This window comes from Phascolarctos cinereus, unplaced genomic scaffold (assembly GCF_003287225.1).
Source record: "Phascolarctos cinereus isolate Bilbo 61053 unplaced genomic scaffold, phaCin_HiC Scaffold_2;HRSCAF=192, whole genome shotgun sequence".
NCBI lineage: Eukaryota > Metazoa > Chordata > Mammalia > Diprotodontia > Phascolarctidae > Phascolarctos > Phascolarctos cinereus.
The window spans coordinates 33,072,198-33,091,786 of record NW_027555625.1 but is presented as its reverse complement, the minus strand read 5'-3'; the positions used below and the strand labels follow the sequence as shown (position 1 = coordinate 33,091,786).

Sequence of the window (19,589 nt, the reverse complement as noted above, 5' to 3'; positions counted from 1 at the left end):
TTAGATCACTGTCTTGGTGAGAATAGCTTAGTCATTCACAGTTCTTCATTGAACAATATTGCTGTTACTGTGTATAACATTCTCCTGGTTCTGTTCTATATGAACCATTATTAATGATCGTCATAATGGATAAAAGAAAATAAAGTCAATTACTCCCTTCCCCACAAACCCCCAAACTCCATAAACAGCAAATTTGCCTTGCACATGAATTCAAATGTCCTAAAAATCTAATCTTCATGTATTCAGGAAGGACATTTTTTTTTTTTTGGTGAGGCAACTGGGGTTAAGTGACTTGCCCAGAGTCACCCAGCTAGTGAATGTTATGTGTCTGAGGCCGGATTTGAACTCAGGTCCTCCTGACTCCAGGGCCAGTGCTCTATCCACTGCGCTACCTAGCTGCCCCCAGGAAGGACATTTATAAGCCAAGAAGAGTTCAGAGAAAGAATTATGAGGATGTAAGAAACATTCAAGATGGTGCTGTAGAAGGATCAGCTGAAAAAATCAGGAAAGAGAAGACCTAAGTAACTGACACTGGTTTCCTTCAAGTATTTGAAGAGTTGTCCTATGGAAAAGGTATTGGATTTCTTTTGCTTGCCTCCCAGAAGTATAAGAGGTAGAATTTGCAAGTAGCAAACTTAGGGTAAACCCTAAGAAAGAAACACTAGGGCAGCTAGGTGGTGTAGTGGACAGAGTGCTAGCTTTGGCGTCATGGGGGTTCTGAGTTCAAATCCAGCCCCAGACAATTACTAACTGTGTGACCCTGGACAAATCACTTCATCGTTTGCCTCAGTTTCCTCATCTAGAAAATGAGGTGGAGAAGGAAATGGCAAAGCACTCCACTATCTTTGCCAAGAAAATACCAAATAGGGTCATGACAGGATTAATCAACAAAGGAGATACTTCCTAAAAAATTAAAAATTAAAGCTACAAAAAGTAGAATGGGCTGCCTTGGGAAGAAGTGGGTCATCTTCTGACAATGGAAGCTCAAGCATCTTCTTGTGTGTGAAACCTTTCCTAATTCTCCCCAACTGCTAATGCCCTCCCTCCACACTACCCCGTTTATACATGCTGGTATAGATGTGTAGGTCATTAACCTTCTATTTCTGCTGTCTATATTTTCATCCTACGTACTCGTGGTCTCCCCGCTTAGAACGGAAGCTCACTGCAAGCAGAGTGGTTTCATTCTTTGCATTTACATCCCCAGCTCTTAGCACTGCGCCCCGACACACAGGAGGTGGTTGATACATACTTGCTGATCGATTGTCAGTCTTACACTGAGCATTCATTTGGGGGCAGTGGAAGGAATAAGTTAAATGGTCCCTGAAGTCCCTTCCAACTATGAGAATCAGTGTGTATTCAAGCACACCGTCAGGACCACGAGTCAGGGATTTCTGCAGAGAAAAGGCAAACAATCAAGGCAGAACTCTACAAGGAATTTTGGAGTCTATCAGCACTGCATTCTGGAAGACTGCTACTCCAAGAAAGAGAAATTGAATCTGCTTTTAGTTATTCTTAAATACTAGATAACTGTTATTTCCTTTTACATGCACAGAAATCTTAAATCAAAAAGAGGTCTCTCCTTAGACATGCTCTCCTGCTCATCTCTGATTAACTCTAAGGCTCCCTTCCTTTCATGCTCAATTTTCTATCACTTTCTGCACCCTTTTCATGCCTAAGACATCTTTAATTAAGAAATTAGTGATAAGAACATTTTTATTTGACCAAAATTATGTACTAGCACAAGAAAACACAGGAAGCCAATATTACAAGAAAAACGCCAGACTCAAAATAGCCCACACTTGCTACTAAACAGAAAATGATTCTTTGAATCCTACCCATGGTTATATTCACAATAATGTTGTTTAAAAATCTGAACATATGGATGACACAACCCCAAACAGGTTGTGCAGTAACCACAACACTCGGGGCATTTGGACAAATCACCTTCCCAACTGTTTAATTCTGACCCAGCCTTTCAAGTGCATCTCCAAAGTAATCTCTTCTAACCTGATTTCCTGGTGGTCTCCCCCACTCCCCACATACGCTTTGCTTGTACGTCTTCTGTACTGCTGAGGTATGCCACACCCAGTCAGAGTAGGAATTCTGCTCTACATACAATAAACACGTAATGTCCCTTGAATTAAACTGACAATTTTCTGAACCTGAAACTTTCAATTCAATTATCATGACTTATGCACCTACTTAGTGAGAGGGGTGAAATAACTACTTGCCCCGCAAAGAGAGATGACAGCTGGCCACAGCAGCTGATGTTTACATAGCTCTAAGCTTGACAATTATTTTCTCATTTGATACCAGGAAGTAGGTGCTATTATTACACCCATAGTACAGATAAGAAGCGGAGGCAAGCAGAAGTTAAGTGACTCACCCAGGATCTCACAGTAAGTATTCAAGATCTGGTTTGAACTTGGGTCTTTCTGACTCCAGGCCTGGTGCTTTATCTATTGTACCATGTCTTTCTTCTCCCGGACTACAAACCATACAAAGATAAGCACGTAAAAGTAGGTAGAATTGGAACTGAGTCAGGAAGGATTCTGAGCCACTAAGTGAGGGAGAGGGAAAGGAGGGCTGGACAGCTGTTTGCACAAATGTACAAAAGCTGGAGACAGAATGTCAAGTTTGGGGAGCAGCTAACAGACAGCCTGGTGTGACAGCACTGTACAAAGTCTGAAGGGAAGCAATGTGAAATAACGCTGCCGAGGTACATTAAAGCCCAGCTGTGGAAGGTCTTACATGCCAATCTAGAGCTTGCATTTTATCTTAGAGACAATAAGGCACCCAAAGTTTTCATGTGGAACAGTGACCTAGTCAGATGGGGTCCTTCAGAAGATAAGCGTGGCAGCTGTGTAGGGAGCAGGCCAGCAAACAGAGACCCCGATCAACGATGGATTACAACGTAAGCCAGGAGCGCCTGAGTTGTGGAGGTTGCCTAGGCAGGAGAGAAAAAGTATCAGAGACTCGGAGCCGAAGGGGACCTTAAAGGTCATCTGGATAAATCCCTCTGTTTTACAAGTGAGACAACTTGAGACTCAAAGGAGTGACTATCCCATGGTGGAAGAGGTCTAATTAAATGGCTCTTTGACTCAGAATCCCTCTTTTGCACCACAGTGTTATCCTAAATAGAGAAAAGGGGGGATGATGCCAGATCGGGCTGGAAAGGCAGAATCAACAGGACTTAGCAACTAGTTGGATGGGGTGGGGATGAGGGAAATAATGAAACAAGGATGACTGGAGAGGTTGTAAACCCAATGTCTTCATCAGTTAGATAAACCGTAAATTCATTCGATCAGGGTCATATTTATACTTCTGCTGTCAAATTTAATCAGTTTCCCTTCTCTGAAGGGAAACCCCTTTATATTGCCATTCTCAGTGTTTTCCCAATGCATAATAGGGGTTCAATTTTCCTAGATGGTTAGAACTTTACACTTCTGACTACCTAAGTCTTCCAAAATCAGTCAATATTTTTTCATACTTAGTCATAACGAAGACATAATCTTGCTCAAGCTAAGACTTGCGTTAAGTGTGCATGAGGTCACGTCACTGCGTCTATCCTATACTTGAGCAGGGATCCCTAGCCAGTGGTCACTTAGGCCTCACCCATCTCTAGAGACAGCACTTCTCAGTTTTTGGCCCAGTTCTAATCAATAGGAAGTTTTTTCTTATATTCAGCTGAACTCCAGCTGTTTCTTCTAACACCTGCTCCCTGAGTGCGAGCCTGCTCCCACATGGCAACCCTTGTTCAAACAACTGCAGTCAGATCTCCTATGTGTCACCTTCCTTCTCTACCTTCTCTTGCACACACTTCCTTTGGATGAGGTGGTTTTATGGTCTTGCTCCAGTCTTGGTGCCTGAACCTGAACAATATGCTGCAGGTGGAGCCCCTCCCAATGAGGGTGGAGCCCAGCAGATTCTCATCACCCTCATTCTGGCTACTATATTTCTGTTACTGCACCCAAGACGGCATTGATTTTTCTGCCTGCCCTATTATCTTGACCTTTCAGGCCATTAAGAACCCTTTAAGTCTTTTTCACATGAGCTTAGGCATTCTTATGCCCTACTGTACTTGGAAGTGAGGAGGAGTACTGAACCTAATCTTCCCAGGGCCCTGGGATCCCAAGCTTGGCCTAAATGTAGACCTGCCTAGGCTTCAGTTTACTCATATAGTATATAAAATAAGGGGGTTGGTCTAAATGAGAGAATCACAAATTATCTAAGCTGGATGCAACTTAGTCCACATTGTAACTTAAGATTACCCTAAACATCATGATTGATGAATAGTTATTCAGCCATCATCTGAATTCAATTCAATAATTAATTCTTACAGGCCAGGAGCTGTGCAGGGCGTGGGCATAAAGTAAAAAACAATCCAAATGGCCCTTTTTCTTAAGAAGACAATATTGTACTGGGAAGAAGAAACATGAATATAAGAGTAGGAAGTACACACAAAGAAAAGACAAAGTAATTTCCACGGGGAGGGCAGTAGGAGATAGAGGAATAAGGACAGCTCCCTATAACACAGGGTACTTGAGCTGGGTCTTGAGGGAAGCTCTGGATGCTAAGAAGCAGAACACAGGAAGAAATGCATGAGGGCAAGAAGTGCCAAAGAATGTACTGTCGGCAGAATCACAACTGGACCTGCCTGGCAAGAATGGAGAGTGTGTGAAGGCTAAAGGGCAGGAAGCCTGGAAGGGCAGGCCTTTAAATCTCAACTACAGGAATTTGTATTTTATTCAGAGGCCCTTGGGAGCTGCATGGCCCATGCTATGTGGAGGAGGCTGACAGGCCAACAAGGAGTCTGCTGGACTTGTGGAGGTGAAAAGTGATAAGAGCCTAAACTAGGGTGGTGGCTGTTTAAGTGGACAGATGGACTGGTGTTGTCATGGTAGAATTTACAAAGACCTGTAAACCAACTGGATGTGAGGGGTGAGTGAAGGGAAAGTAGGGGGTGACTCCAAGGTTGTGGGAAACTGCAAAAGTGATGGTGACTCCACAGAAATAGAGGACAAGGAGTCATTTTGTTTGGTGGACAGGGTGGAGAAGTCAATAGTCAACAAACATTTATTAAGCACTGACTGTGTGTGAGGCACTGTGCTAAGTGCTGGGGATACAAATGCCAGAACAGAAAGACAGTCATTGCCCTCAAGGAGCCCACAATCTAATGCAGGAAGACAGAGCACAAGACGAAGCTGAGTGGGGGAGGGGAGGTACCTCCCCTGGGGTCCAGGGTCAAGTAGTTGGTCAGAGACGTTCCCAAAAAGGACACCAGGTGAGAAATGAGGAGACGTCTGAGCACAGCTCTCTCTGAAATGGAAGCCTCGTCCTCTAACCAGGGAGGCGGAGGATGAGGCTGATTTCATCTTACACGATGAGGTCATTCCAATAATGAGCTTCTCAGGGCACGGTAGAGAAGAGGTGTGAATAATAAGTTGTCTTTTGAGACGAGCTGAATTTGAGGTGCCTACATATCTTCTGATATTCAGCAGGCAGTTAACGATGTGGAACTGTAGCTCATAAGACCAGGGCTGGCTGCGTAGCTATGGGAATCATCAACATAAAGATGAGTGTGAAACCCAAGAGTGTGGATGACCTCGTAAACAGACAAGGCAGAGAGAGAGCTAAGGGCCTAGGGCAGATAGAGGGATCGCACAGGGATGATGAATCAGTTGAAAAGAGGGAATGGCCAAACAGGTAGGAGGAAAACCAAAGGAGCAATATTAGGAGGGCCAAGAGCCGAGACGTTATCAAAGAGAGGATGGCTAACAGCGTCAAAAGCTAGAGAGAAGTCAAGACAGAACAGGACCAAGAAGGGGCCACTGAACAGGCAATTAATAGATCATTGATCATCTTGGAGAAAGCAATTTCAGTTTAATAATGAGGGTAGAAGCCAAGTTAAAGGTGTGGGAAATTGAGAGTACAAGAAGTGGAGATGAGGATATACAACATTTTCTAGGAGCTTGGCTACAAAAGAGAGAAGCTAATCTTACCTAGATGCAGGTTTGATCATGTCACTCTCCTAATCAATACATTTCAGTGGCTCCCTATTACTTCCAAAACCAAACAAACCTTCTGTTTGGCTTTCAAAGTCCTTTATAACGTCCCTCCCTTCCCTTCAAGTCTTCTCACACCTTACTTTTCTCCTTAATCTGTGATCAGGTGACACTGACCTCCTCGAGGTTTCCTGAACAAGATAACCTCATCTTTAAACTCCAAGCACCTTCACTGACTGTTCCCCATGCCTGAAACCTTCTCCCTCCTGCCTTCCTCCCAGTCTCTCACCCAAGGTCCCACCATCTGTAAGAAGCCTTCACAGGGCCTCCTTGACCTTAGCGCCTTCTCTCTGAGTTTTCGCCATCCACTTTACATTGCTGATGCATATTTAGATTGGAATGAACTAACACACACAATCCTCTCTCTCCCAGCCCCAGATCTCTCTCTGAATGCCTTCCTTATCTTGTACTTGCGAAGGTGATTTTTTTGAATCTAAGTGTAAAGCTTTATATTGATTCCTATTGAATTTTGGTGCAATACTCCAGCCTGCTAAGATCTTTTCAGATCTTTATCTTCTAGTATATTCACTATACACCCCAGTTTTGTGGTATCTTCAAATTTGATGAGCGTGCCATTTATCTAATATTACTGGGGAAAAGAGGTTAGATAGTACAGGGCCAAACAGTCTTTCCTAAACTAAACATACTCAATTCCCTCAAATGATGTGCACACAAAAGAATATGGAGATGCTTCACCAACTCTGCTACCCTCCTCTCAAGTTTATCAATGCCTTCTTCAGTTCTTTGGAACTTCTTTCCACTCCATGATAGCAATCCAAAGATTGCTGACAGTGGCTCAGCAATCCTATCCACCAATACTTTTGGCATTCTGTGAGATAGCTAGATAGAGAAATAGAGAGACAGAGAGGAAGGCTATTTGTCATCTGGACCTGGTGACTAATTCATCAAGGAGATTTGGAAGATCTCTTTCTACCTTCACACTTGTCTCAGGTATCAACATCCTTTTAGCCATTTTGGTTCTGACCTTTTCCAGTTCAAAGATCATTCTTCTTCACAGACAAAGCAGAAACAAAATAGTAATTGGAAAAATTCTGCTTTTTCTCTGGCATCAGTTATCATTGTCCCAGCAACCCTGATCAACTGTTCTATCCCTTTTTGATTCTCTTTTCCCCAAAACAATTTTTTAAAAACCCAGACTATTTTTTATTCTCTTTTGCTTTCCTTGCCAGAATCAGCTCATTCTGAGCTTTATCACACTCTCTACACTATTCTTTTGGGGCAGCTAGACATTGTGGTGAATAGAGCACTAGGCCTGCTGGAGTCAGGAAAATTTATCTTCCTAAGTTCAAATCTGGCCCCAGACACTTACTAGCTATGTGACTCTGGGCAAGTCACTTAGCCCTGTTTGCCTCAGTTTCCTCATTTGTAAAATGAGTTGGAGAAGGAAATAGCAAACTACTCCAGTATCTTTGCCAAGAAAACCCCAAATGGGATCACAAAGAATATGACATGACTAAAAATGACTGAAATGAAACTACGCTATTCTTACAGTACCATATCACATTTTTGTACTTCTACTCCATTACCTACCCTTGATTTCACCTTCTGTGTATTTCTTTTTTTAAATACATAATTTGGCAGACAGTTTTCTCTGCATTTTCCACTAGTATCATTAGATAATCCCTTCCTTCCTCTTATGCTGGAATTATTTCTCTTTGGGTCTTCCAGATTTCTCTCTTGAGTTTCCTGTTCCTCTTAGACTGACTTATCATAACCCTTTAGACCATGGGATCGGATAATACATATCCTTTCTCAGAACTGTTTGAAATCTTCCCTTCCAAAACCTATCATGTATGTCAGACTATTCTCAACTTTCCTCAACTGTATCACAAATTCCAAGAAGGAATGGTTACTTTCCTCTTCCCTCTGCTTACCAAGGTTCCTATCATTTACACACCAATAATTGCCTCTCTTCTTTTTGAAGAGAATCAAGACTAGAAAGGAAATCCTTGCCTGACAACTTTACAAAGTGATGAAATTTTCATTAAGGCAAATCAAGAAATGATTAGCTATTCTGTTAGCTATTCGGCTTTGGACAGGGAGAAGTCCAGCGCGGGATGGATAACTGCCGTTGCCTATCCCTATTATATCATGCCTCTACGCACAGCCATCTGCTTCTAGAACTCCTTCTCTCTTTCCTCTTTCCTTCCAGGTGATTTGTGACACTCTGTTGACTGCACTGGTTCTGCCTCCACTGCAGCCCAAAGGCTCTCCACTATGCTTCCCTCTTCGGTTCCTGGGTATTTTCTTCCTAGCATAATGAAGTCACTGCTGGATTTGGAGTCAGGAAGACTTGGGTTCAAATCCTGCTTCTTCTACTCTGTACTGGAGTGACCATGGAAAAGCTGCCTATCCCTTCTGAACCCAGGTTTCCCTATCCATAAATAGGAATAATGACACCTATCTCATATGGTGGTTGTGAGGCTCAAAGAAGATAGTGTGTGTAAACTGCTTTGCAAGCTTTAAAGTACCATAAAATGTCTATTAGGATTAATAATAAATGATATTCTCATGATACTCTACCCCTTTAACTATTTTTCTCCTTTTAAAAACAGGCAACCCTTCTAGTTTTTTCTAGTTATCGTAGCCACAGATCTGATTCCAACCATGTCTCAGCATTGTCTCGAATGTCAAATGCACCTCCTTGTCTTGAGAAAAAGCTCGGCTTCACTTTGTTTGTTATCCTTCCTTTGAGCCTTTAAGTAAAGGCATCTTAGGTCAGCGGTTTTATTACCAGCTTTCTGGAATTGTGTCTCTTGTGAATTAATGGGCCACTCTCCTTCCTACATTATCATTCCTCTCTATGGTGTCTAGCTCAGGAGAAATACACAGCTAGTGTTCTCCTTCTCCCCTTTTAGTTTAAAGCATAAAGACTCTGGGCAAATACATGCTTAGGGCCAGGTAAACAGAATGTTGGAGTAAGGAAAGTAATTATGGATATTTAATGAAGGTAGATGTGGGAAGAAAGTAGAATAGAAGGGACAATATTTCTCTTTCTTGGAGATAATCTACTAAGGAGATGATGTGTCTTCTGTTACAATATAAGTGCGCAATCTTACTGACTTAAATGGATCTGTGATTTCATGAACATGAGTATTTCTTTCAGCAGGGTAGGTCACAAGACCTTCTTGTTAATGCTCTCCACAAAGGATTTAACTTAAGGATTCCTCCCGTTGGTCTTCTCTTACTTTTGGCTTTATATCTTCAGTGCCTAGCTAAGGGCCAGGCATATCGTGGGAACTTAATCAGTCCTCCCTGCTTGATTTCTTAGGCACCAGAGCATCACTCAGACATATCCATACGCTAGCTCTATTTTCATGACATGACCACCCCACCTCCTCTTCTATCCTACATTTTTATTTCCTGAGATAGCTTCTGTGTCACTTGTAGTATACAGGGGCCACCCAAGAAATACGCGGCAACCTACTTTTCTTCATCATGTATCTTTTCATTGTCCTGTGGATCGTGCACAATTTTGGTTCCTCGGAGCCTGGTGTTCTAAGATTTGTAACCATACGGCATCAGAAGAGGGACATTTGTATTGAAACGATAGGCCTTTTTTTCATTGTGAATCACTGAGATAGTTTAATAGCACTACAAATAGGTAATATGAAAATATATGTGCTATTGTGTTCTCAGGAAAGAACTTCTGAAAAGGGGATTTGATTGCCAGATGCCTTTTTTAAAGGTATAGTAAGGCAGAGAAATAGGGACAATGACAACAAACCTTTATTAAGCACAGTGTGCCAGGCATTGTGCTAAGCACTAGGGCCAAAAAAGTGAAACACTGTCCCAACCATGAAAATGGCTTTGTCTTGGGGGGAAAAACACGATAAAAGTGGGGCAGAGAGCAAGAACTGGTAGGAGAGGGAGCAGGGAGGCAAGAATTTAAGGTGGCAGAAAAGGGGAAAAAAGAAGGTGAAAGCATTGGGGATCCAGAGATGAGATTCTGGGGTAGAGAGCACCAGAACAACTCTGACAGAAATGATACAGGATGAGAAAGTAAGGAGCCATTTGCACTGGCGGACAGAATACTCACAATGGTGAAATTGTCTGTCCTTCAAAATATCAAAGCATATCAGGTTAGGCAAAGAAAAGTTCTTAAGTCTGAACTTCAGGAGAACCAAAATCAGGTTGTGTTGAGGGAAGCAGCAGTAGATTAGGACAATTTCAAACAGAAAGCCAAGTGGTAGATCTAAAGTCCAAGGAAGAAGATAAAAATCTCCCTATCAGAAATCAAATGAGAAGCTGAAAGGGAAAGCAAGTCAACCTGAAACTAAAGGTAGATGAAAGGCAGACTCAGTAAAACCAGGTTCTACTTCAGATAGATAGCTTTGTAAAAACCCCAATAAGAGAAATTTTTAAAGGCTTGTGTGAACCAATAGAGAGCAAAAGTAAACAGAACTAAGAGAATAATTTATACCGTGACCACAAAAACGTAAAATGAAACAATAATGACTTCACGCTTCCTGGCAGATTAACAGGTTTGGAATAAAACACACATTTTCAGATACCAACCAATGTTTACATTCATTTTGCTTGACTGTACTTAGCATTCAAAGGGAGGGTTTGATTGGGAAGGAGGAATCACGGGGAAGTTCCAAGAATGTATTCTTTTTAAAGGAAAGAGTATCAATAACCCATTTAAAAAGAAAAAAACAAACTAATAGTTCTTAGCTGAAAATATCCTATACCTTAAATTCTTTCATTACTCATAGTATAGCAATTTTTTATGAACTAAAGACAACTGACCTTAAATCAGACATCAAGCGACAATTATTTATTAAGTACCTACTATGTGCAGACATGATATTCATTAATATTTTAAATGGAATCTCTTTATTTTTTTAATGCCTTATAACTGAAAAAGGCTCAGAAAAGACTAGCCCTCAGGGGGCAGCATCGCACTTGCAGTACTGGGACAGCCAGAGCCAGAACCAGGGGGGAAGGCAGGAGGGCCAGACTGTAGTACACCTCCGTGCCCCTTCTATTTCCTCACAAAAGCACCCATCATTTGGCTTTCTAGTACCCCATGAAGAAGTCCAAAATGGCCTTGTTTCAGATCACTCATCACTACTAATTTTACTCTCTTGGGTGCCTGGGGACTTTCCTTGGGCACATCTTTTTTCAGGAAGGCAATCACTGACCTGCCTCTGGCTTCACATCTCAATGTCTGAAGCTCTCCAAACAGTCTGGTCATTTTGCTGGTTTGTTCCCAACCCAGCTTTACGTTTCTACTGTGAAGTATAGAACTACACTGCCGATGCCATTTTCTCCTGGTATGCAGGAGCATGGGCAGAGGGGAAGAAGGGTACATGGCTCCATCACACATAGCTCCTCCTACCCACTCCCATGCCAACCCTGGCCTACGTCTCTTATTCTGGAGGATCAGCACATATAAGGATTGCATTTAGATTTTCATGCTCCATCATTTCCTGATATCTGGTTAACCCAACAGCACTGCCAATTTTTGGCTATCTACTTCTTCTGGGTCTTTTTCCAGACCACAGTATCAAGTACAATGCTATCTATGTAGATTCCAAAGACAGGTTGGATAGTATAACCCCCTTAAGACACGTTGACCAATTTTGTTTAACAGTCTGTGTTTTTGATAAATGATTACAATGATCCTGATGGGAAGGCTCCCCTCCCAGGAAGAAAACCTAAAACACTTCAAACCAGTTATTTCACAGGCTCCCCAAAGGATCTCAAAGACTACAGCAGTTAATACCTAGGATAATAGATACTCAGCTTAAAGTAGGTGCACAAGATTTAACCCTACTGTATCCTACAGGAAGTTCTTTTAAAAGAGAAAAAGAGAAATGGATGGGGGTATGTGTGTGTGTGTGTGTGTGTGTGTGTGTGTGTGTGTGCATATGTCTGTGTGTGTGTAGACCATGGTGGGTGACACAAGGGGGGAAAATCAGGTATGATTTGGTCTGATGCTGAATGAAGTGAGCAGAACCAGGAGAAGGTTGTACATAGTAACAGCCATGTTGTGAGATGACTAATATTGATAGACTTAACCCTTCTCAGCAACACAAGGATCTAAGACATCTCCAAAGGCCTCATGATGGAAATGCTATCCACAGAGAAGAAAGAACTATGGAGTTTGAATGCAGATCGAAGCATACTATTTGCTATTTTTTTTCCTTCTGTTGTGTTTTATTTCCTCTTTCTGGTGGTTCCTCCTATTGGTTCTAATTCTTACCTACAATATCACTAATGTGAAAATATATTCAATAGTAATGTATATGTATGTATAGCCTATATCAGACTGCGCGCCGTCTTGGGGAGGGAGGTGGGGAGGGAAGGGGAGAAAAATTTAAAACTCAAAAGCTTATGGAAGTGATTGTTGATAATCCAAAATAAATTAATTAAAAATTAAAAAAAAAATCAGGTATGGCCACTGTGTCAGTTTTAGGGTTTATTGGGGTGTTTTTTACTCAGTTATACTTTGTCGCTACAAGAGCAAGTTCTCGGGGGCAAGGGAGGTATTGGGAGTGACAGGAAAAAAAAAACCTTTAAATCCATCAATAAAACATTACAAACAAAAAAATCTCCAAAATTTTAACAGATAAAAAAGATGGCATTAGAATGCAAGCTCTTTGAAGGCAGGAGCTGATCATGTTTTCTAACTGATCTCTCACAAAATCTTTATGAAATATGACTGTATGCTGAATTGTAAAAACAATCGCTCTGATTAAGAACAAAATTTTATTCAAGTCTGCTGATGAGCTAAGGGACACTCATCAAAGATAACCCCGAATTTGAGAACATGGGAAATTAAGTCAATCCTACCTCCTCAACACATCTAGCACACATCCCCCCTCTCCACTCAGTTACCATCCTCGTTCAGCCTCAAATCTCCCAATAGCCTTTGCAATCTACCTTCCATGAAGCTGCTGAAGTAGTGTTCCCAAGGTATGTCTACCCGCGCCACTTCCCCGTTCAAAAGACCTTAGGATAAAATAAAAACCTCTCAGCCTGAGAGCTTTGAAGGCCCTCCACAACCTGGTTCTCACCTACTTTCTCAGCCTGATTTCTCATATAGCCAAACTATACTACTGACTGTTCACAAAATCAATCTTCCATCTCTTCCCTCCACGCACTTGCCATGCCTTTAGTTTTTACACCTTTCTATCCAGACCCACCCTCACTGGACATCCCTAACCATTTCGTACTCTGTGATTGAGCCAAACTTGCCTTTGTCTGTTTCTCACACACAGGATAGTCCATCTTCTCTCTCTGCAGCTCTGCACGAGCTGTCCGCCATGATTGCAATGCGTTTCCTTCCCTGTCTGCCTTTCAGAATCCCTCTCTTTCTTCAAGATGCTTCCTATAGAACATTTTCCTGATTACCTCCCTTCAACTGCTAGTGCCCTCCTCTTTGTATTTATCTGCTTTGCTTTTAGTTATATCTATTGTCATATTTCTTCTGTATACACCCACACATGTCTCCTCATTAGAATGTACAGGCCTGGGGAGCAGGAACCATTTTGACTTTTTACCTCCCCACACAGTGTCTGGTACATACTGTGTGTCCTTAATAAATGCTGAACGATCCCCATCTTTGCTTTTCAGAATCCCTATCTTCAGCTCAGCTGCCCTCACCTTTCCTGCTCCCCCCAGATGCTAGTCCTCTTCCTCAAACTATCTTCTATTTACTTACTGTTATATATGTTGAATCACCCCCAATAGAACATAAGTTCCTTGGGAGCAAGAACGATTTCATTTTTATCTTTGTATTTCTGGAACCTGGCACACTGTCCTACACACATGGTTGGCAACCCATATGGCTTTTAAATAAAAGTAGCTAAACCGTGGCAGCACAGAGATACGGTGAAAAAGACAAACACACAAGAGAGAAGGCAGCAGCCTAGGTTTAAGGTGAAAGATAAGCATGGTTTTGGACATAGCGAGTTTGGTGTGACAGTAAAGTTGAAGAAGTCTCGAATGCAGTTGCAGATGCCTATTTTAACATTGGAAGGGATAACGGGACTGAAAATATAGATGTGAGAAGTCATCTACACGGACGAGGTAAATTGCAAATGAGGAAGTACTGTCTCCTCCCTCAATATGGGTACTAGAAGATTTAAGGATGTAGCTGTAGTAGCCATATAGTCAATGAAGTCTACCAACATCTCTTCCTGGGTGACAAAATATCAAGAGTTTCTCTAAGCCAATGGAAAGGCAATGTGGCGCAGTGGAGAGAGTGCTAGCTTAGGAGTCAGAGAAGCTGAGCTGTAATTTTGATTCTGTCACTTACTCTGTGACCTTCAGCAATTCATAGCTTCTCTGGATTTCATCAATAAAATGAGAACCGAACCAGATGACCTCTAACGGCCCTTTTAGCTGAAGAACTATAATCATGATATGCAACAAGTAAGTAAGCATCAGAGGTGGGAGATGAACCCCTTTTTCCTGATTCCAAACTTGGCACAGCTTCACACTGCCCTGTATTACTTCTGAGATAGTTCAGAAAGCTATTATCAAGATGGATTTAAATAATAAACAACACTTAAAATACCAGAGCAGACTCAGAATCAGATTTTACTCTGTGGCTCTCAGATCTTTTTTTTGTTCTACTTCGATCAATTCCATATCCAGTTTGCTTTTTGTTCCTAACATGTTGTACTTGGTTCCTTTGAAATTCCATCAAGTTTTGGTATGCCTCTCTTCCCCAACTGTTCAAGTTAAAATACTATTCCTAAGTCCCAGAGTATCAGCACTCAAGCAGAACTGAGAAGCATCTGCAAATCTGATGAATACAATCAATCCTATGATAGCTTGCTTTCCAATTTTATACTCTTAAGTATACACTTGCTTTATCAATAACTTATAATTCAGCAATTCAGTGAGTTTTAGAGCTGAAAGTTTTCTACTTCAACTCCCTCACTGTACAGGTTTGCAATACTGAGGCCCTAGAGGGAAGTGACTTTCCTGCTATTATCACACAGTTAAGAAGATGGGAAAGCATTTAAACCGGGCTCCCTGAAATCAACTAATCAATAAATATTTATTAAATGTCTACTATGTGAAAGGCACTGTCTTAAGAGGTGGGGGTACAAAAAAGAGGTAAAAGATAACTCTTGCCCTTAAGGAACTTATAATCTAATGGAGGAGATATACAAACAAATATATGTAGAGAAAATTATATATGAGATAAATGGAAATAACTAACAAAGGGAAGGCACTGGAATTAAATGGGGTTGGGGATGACTTCCTGTAGAAAGGTAGATTTTGGTTAGGGCTTGAAAGAAGCCAGGTAGGTCAGCAGTCAGAGCAGAGAAGGGAGCCGTTCAGGGATGGAACGTCTTGTCCGTGGAACAGCCAGGAGGCCAGTGTCACTGGATGAAAGAGTACATGTTGAGGAGTGAGATGTAAGATGACAGGAAAGATAGGAGGGAGCTAGGTGATGAAGAGCTTTGAACACCAAACAGAACATGCTGTATTTGCTCCTGGCGGACATAGGAAGCACCACTAAAGCTTACCGAGTGAGGGAGGTGGTGTGAATCACTTTAGTAGCTGAATGGAGGATGGACTGGAATGGAGAGAGACGTGAGGCAGGCACAGCCTACAGCAGGCTCTTGGAATAATCTAGGGGGGAGGAGATGAGGGCCTTTGCCAGAGAGATGTCAGTAACAGGAGAGAAGGAGGCATAGTCAAGAGATGTTGCAAAGGGGACATTGATGGATCTGGCAACAGCTTGGATATGAGGGGTGCTAGACAGTGAAGAATCCAGGATGACTCCTAGGTTGAGAGTCTGAGGGCCTGGGAGGACAGTGCTGCCCTCTACAGTAATAGGGAAGGTAGGAGTGGGGAGGGTTTAGGGGGAAAGATCATAAGTTCCGTTCCAGACATCCTGGGTATAAGACACCTGCTGTTTGAGATGTCATCCAGTTTGAGATATCTGAAAGGAAGCTGAAGTTGCGAGACTAGAGGTCCCAGAGAGACTGGGGCAGGGAAGGCAGACTTGAGAATCATCAGGACAGAGGTGGCCATTAGCTCCATAGAAGCCGGTAAGACCACCAAGTGAAGCAGCAGTATAGAGGGAGAAGGCGACTCAGGACAGAACCCCGAGGGACACCTATTTTGTCGCTGTTGTTGCTCAGGTGTTTCAGTTGTGACTGACTCTTCGGAGCCCATCTGAGGCTTTCTTGGCAGACACATAGGAGAGATCTGCCATTTCCTTCTCCAGCTTATTTAATAGACGAGGAAATTGAGGCAAACAGAGTTAAGTGACTTGCTCAAGGTCACACAGCTAGTAAGTGGCTGAGGCTGGATTTGAACTCCGGTCTTCCTGACTCCAGGCCTGGCACTCTATCTACTGTACCATCTAGCTGCCCCTCGCCTATGGTTAGAGGACCTGATCTGGAGGAGGAGGATCCAGCAAAGACGGAAAAAGAACAATCAGAAGGTAGAAAGTAAACCAGGAGAAAGTGGTGTTCTGAAAACCTAGAATGATAAAGAGAATCAAAAGAGAAAAGTGTTGAAGGTTGCAGAAAACCCAAAGACTCCAGTCTCTGGGATAAGTACCCATTCTTTGACAAAAACTGCTGAGAAAACTGGAAAACAGTATGGCAGAAACTAGGCACAGATCAAGAATCTCACACCCACATACCAAAATAAAGTCAAAATGGGTTCATGATTTAGACATAAAGGCTGATACTGTAAGCAAACTGGGAGAGCAAGGAATAATTTACCTATCAGATTTATGGAGAACAGAAGAATTCATGACCAAACAGGAGACAGAGAACATTACAAAAAGCAAAATGGATAACTTTGATTACATAAAATTGAAAAGTTTTTGCACAAACAAAGCCAATGCAACCAAGATTAGAAGTAAAGCAGAAAATTGGGAAAGAATTTTTACAACCAGTCTCCCTGATAAGGGCCTCATTTCTAAAACACATAGAGAATTAAGTCATATTTATAAGAATATAAGTCATTCCGCAATTGATAAATGGTTCTCGGATGAAGAAATTAAAGCCATCTATAGTCATATGAAAAAATGCTCTAAATCACTATTGATTAGAGAAATGCAAATCAAAACAACTCTGAGGTACCACATTACACCTATCAGATTGGCCAACATGACAAAACAGGAAAATGATAAATGTTGGAGAAGATGTGGGAAAATTGGAACACTAATGCATTGTTGGTGGAGTTGTGAAATGATGCAACCACTCTGGAGAGCAATTTGGAACTATGCCCAAAGGGCTATCAAAATGTGTATACCCTTTGATCCAGCAATAGCACTTCTGGGGCTAAATCCCAGAGAGATCATACAAATGGGAAAAGGACCCACATGTACAAAAATATTCATAGAAGCTCTTTTTGTGGTGGCAAAAAATTGGAAATCGAGAGGATGCCCATCAATTGGGGAATGGCTGAGCAAGTTGTGGTACATGAATGTAATGGAATACTACTGTTCTATAAGAAATGATAAGCAGGCTGACTTCAGAAAAACCTGGAAAGACGTGTATGGTCTGATGCTGGGTGAAGTGACCAGAACCAGGAGAAGGTTGTACACAGTAACAGCCACGTTGTGCGATGACTAATATTGATAGACTTAACCGTTCTCCAGCAATACAAGGATCTAAGACATCTCCAGAGGCCTCATGATGGAAATGCCATCCACAAAAAAGAAAGAACTATGGAGTCTGAATGCAGATCAAAGCATACTATTTGTTATTTTTTTTTCTTCTGTTGTGTTTTGTTTCCTCTTTCTGGTGGTCCCTCCTATTGGTTCTAATTCTTCCTTACAACATCACTAATGTGAAAATGTTTAATAGGAATGTACATGTATAGCCTATATCAGACCGTGTCGCCTTCTTGGGGAGGGAAGTGAGGAGTGAGGGGGAGAAAAATTTAAAACTCAAAAGCTTATGGAAGTGATTGTTGATAATTCAAAATAAATTAATATGAAAAAAAGAAAAAAAGGTTGCAGAGAGGTCAAGGAGAATGAGATCTGAGAAAAGACCATTGGATTTGGCAAGGTAGAGATCATTAGTAACTCAGGAGAGAGCAGTTTCAGTGGAATGATAAGGTCAGAAGCCAGAATGTAAGGGGTTAAGAAGAAAATGAGAGGAGAGAAAGTAGAGGTACTTATTGTAGATGACCTCTTCTAGTTTAGCCGCAAAGAGCAGAAGATATACAGGATAACAGAGAAGGGGAGACTGAAAATAAGTGAAAGAACGAGGATGACAGAGGAGATGGGATGGAATGGGATAGCATGGACAAACAGAAGGGTTAGCCTTGATAAGGAGCAAGGCCACTTCATCACATGAGACAGAGGTGAAGGAGAAGACAATGGCGAAAGATACCACATAGGAAATGGCACCAGATGACAGTAAATGAGGAAGAGGGAGTTCACAATTTTTTCTGTAAAAATGAGGCAAAGTTCTCAGCTGAGAGAGTTTGGGGGTGAGGGAAAAGCCATGGGAAGTTTGAGGAGGGATAAAAGGGTTTGGAAGAGTTGCTCTGAAAAGTAGGATAGTGAGTTGATAAGGAAGGTATAGTAAGATTCCCAGCAGGAGTGAGGGCCCAGTTGAGGTTATGTGACATAAATTTGCAGCGGACCTAGTCAAAACCAAATGTTTTGTTCACTGCAGCAGTATGCTAATAGCAATAAGCCATGTAAAACAATGTGTACAGTGTGTTTACATATGTTTTCTGTTATAAAAAATTCAAAATAAGTTTAATTGCTTACTACTACGCAAGGTGGACAGGGATAGGCAACTAGTGGCATTAGTGATAACAGGCAGTAACCATCAGTTATACTGTACTACTACGATTTATTCTCATTCTTTTAATTTTCCCTCCATCCTTCTTACTGAATCTGGAGTCAGAGAACCTGGGTTCAAGGCCTATCTCTGATGCTTACTACCTGCATAGCCTTGGGGAGATTCCTAGGCTTAAAGATTCTCATCTGTAAAAAAAGGTGTTTGACCTCATGGTCTCCCACATCCCAGCTCCAATTATGATCTTATGAACTTTTTTCTTCAGTTATATTTTGTGCCATCCAGTGGCAATTAGAGCCTAGTTATTACGTATTGCTGATGGCACTGAGGACTAAAGAGGTTTCTAATTCTTATATCAAACTAGTAAATGTCTCAGAAAACTTGTAGCTGAATTGTAAGTTCACTAGTATGAAAGGGTATTAGGCTTCAAGGCAGTAGTTAGTGATCAGACTCCCATCATTCATCTTGGCAAGAGGAAACCTCCAACAGATGAGGTTCCACCTCTGCTGAAACATACACTCCTTCATCAATGCCAACTGTCTACAGTAGAACACTGCAAGACCGCTGAGCATTTGGAGACTACACAGCACAGAGTTCCCAAAACAGGAACCTAGCACTACAAGAAGGTTAGTATATAGCGATCTCAGAGAATGGATAAACCTCGTCATCATTTCACATAACATCCAAAGAGATGTTCCAATCCACTTCAAGCAATATTGCCAGCCAACAATTTGTGGAAATATCCAGGATTTACAAA

At 41.7% G+C, this 19,589-nt stretch overlaps 1 protein-coding gene and 1 non-coding gene across 3 annotated transcripts in view; both read right to left on the bottom strand.

Moving 5' to 3' along the window:
- The window catches only part of KCMF1 (potassium channel modulatory factor 1), a 117,536-nt gene that overhangs the window by 53,877 nt on the left and 44,070 nt on the right, over positions 1-19,589 (bottom strand). The window lies entirely within an intron of this gene.
- Positions 19,274-19,508, bottom strand: LOC144456067 (small nucleolar RNA SNORD17). The gene has a single exon (XR_013484973.1). It is a non-coding gene; the product is annotated as a small nucleolar RNA SNORD17 (small nucleolar RNA).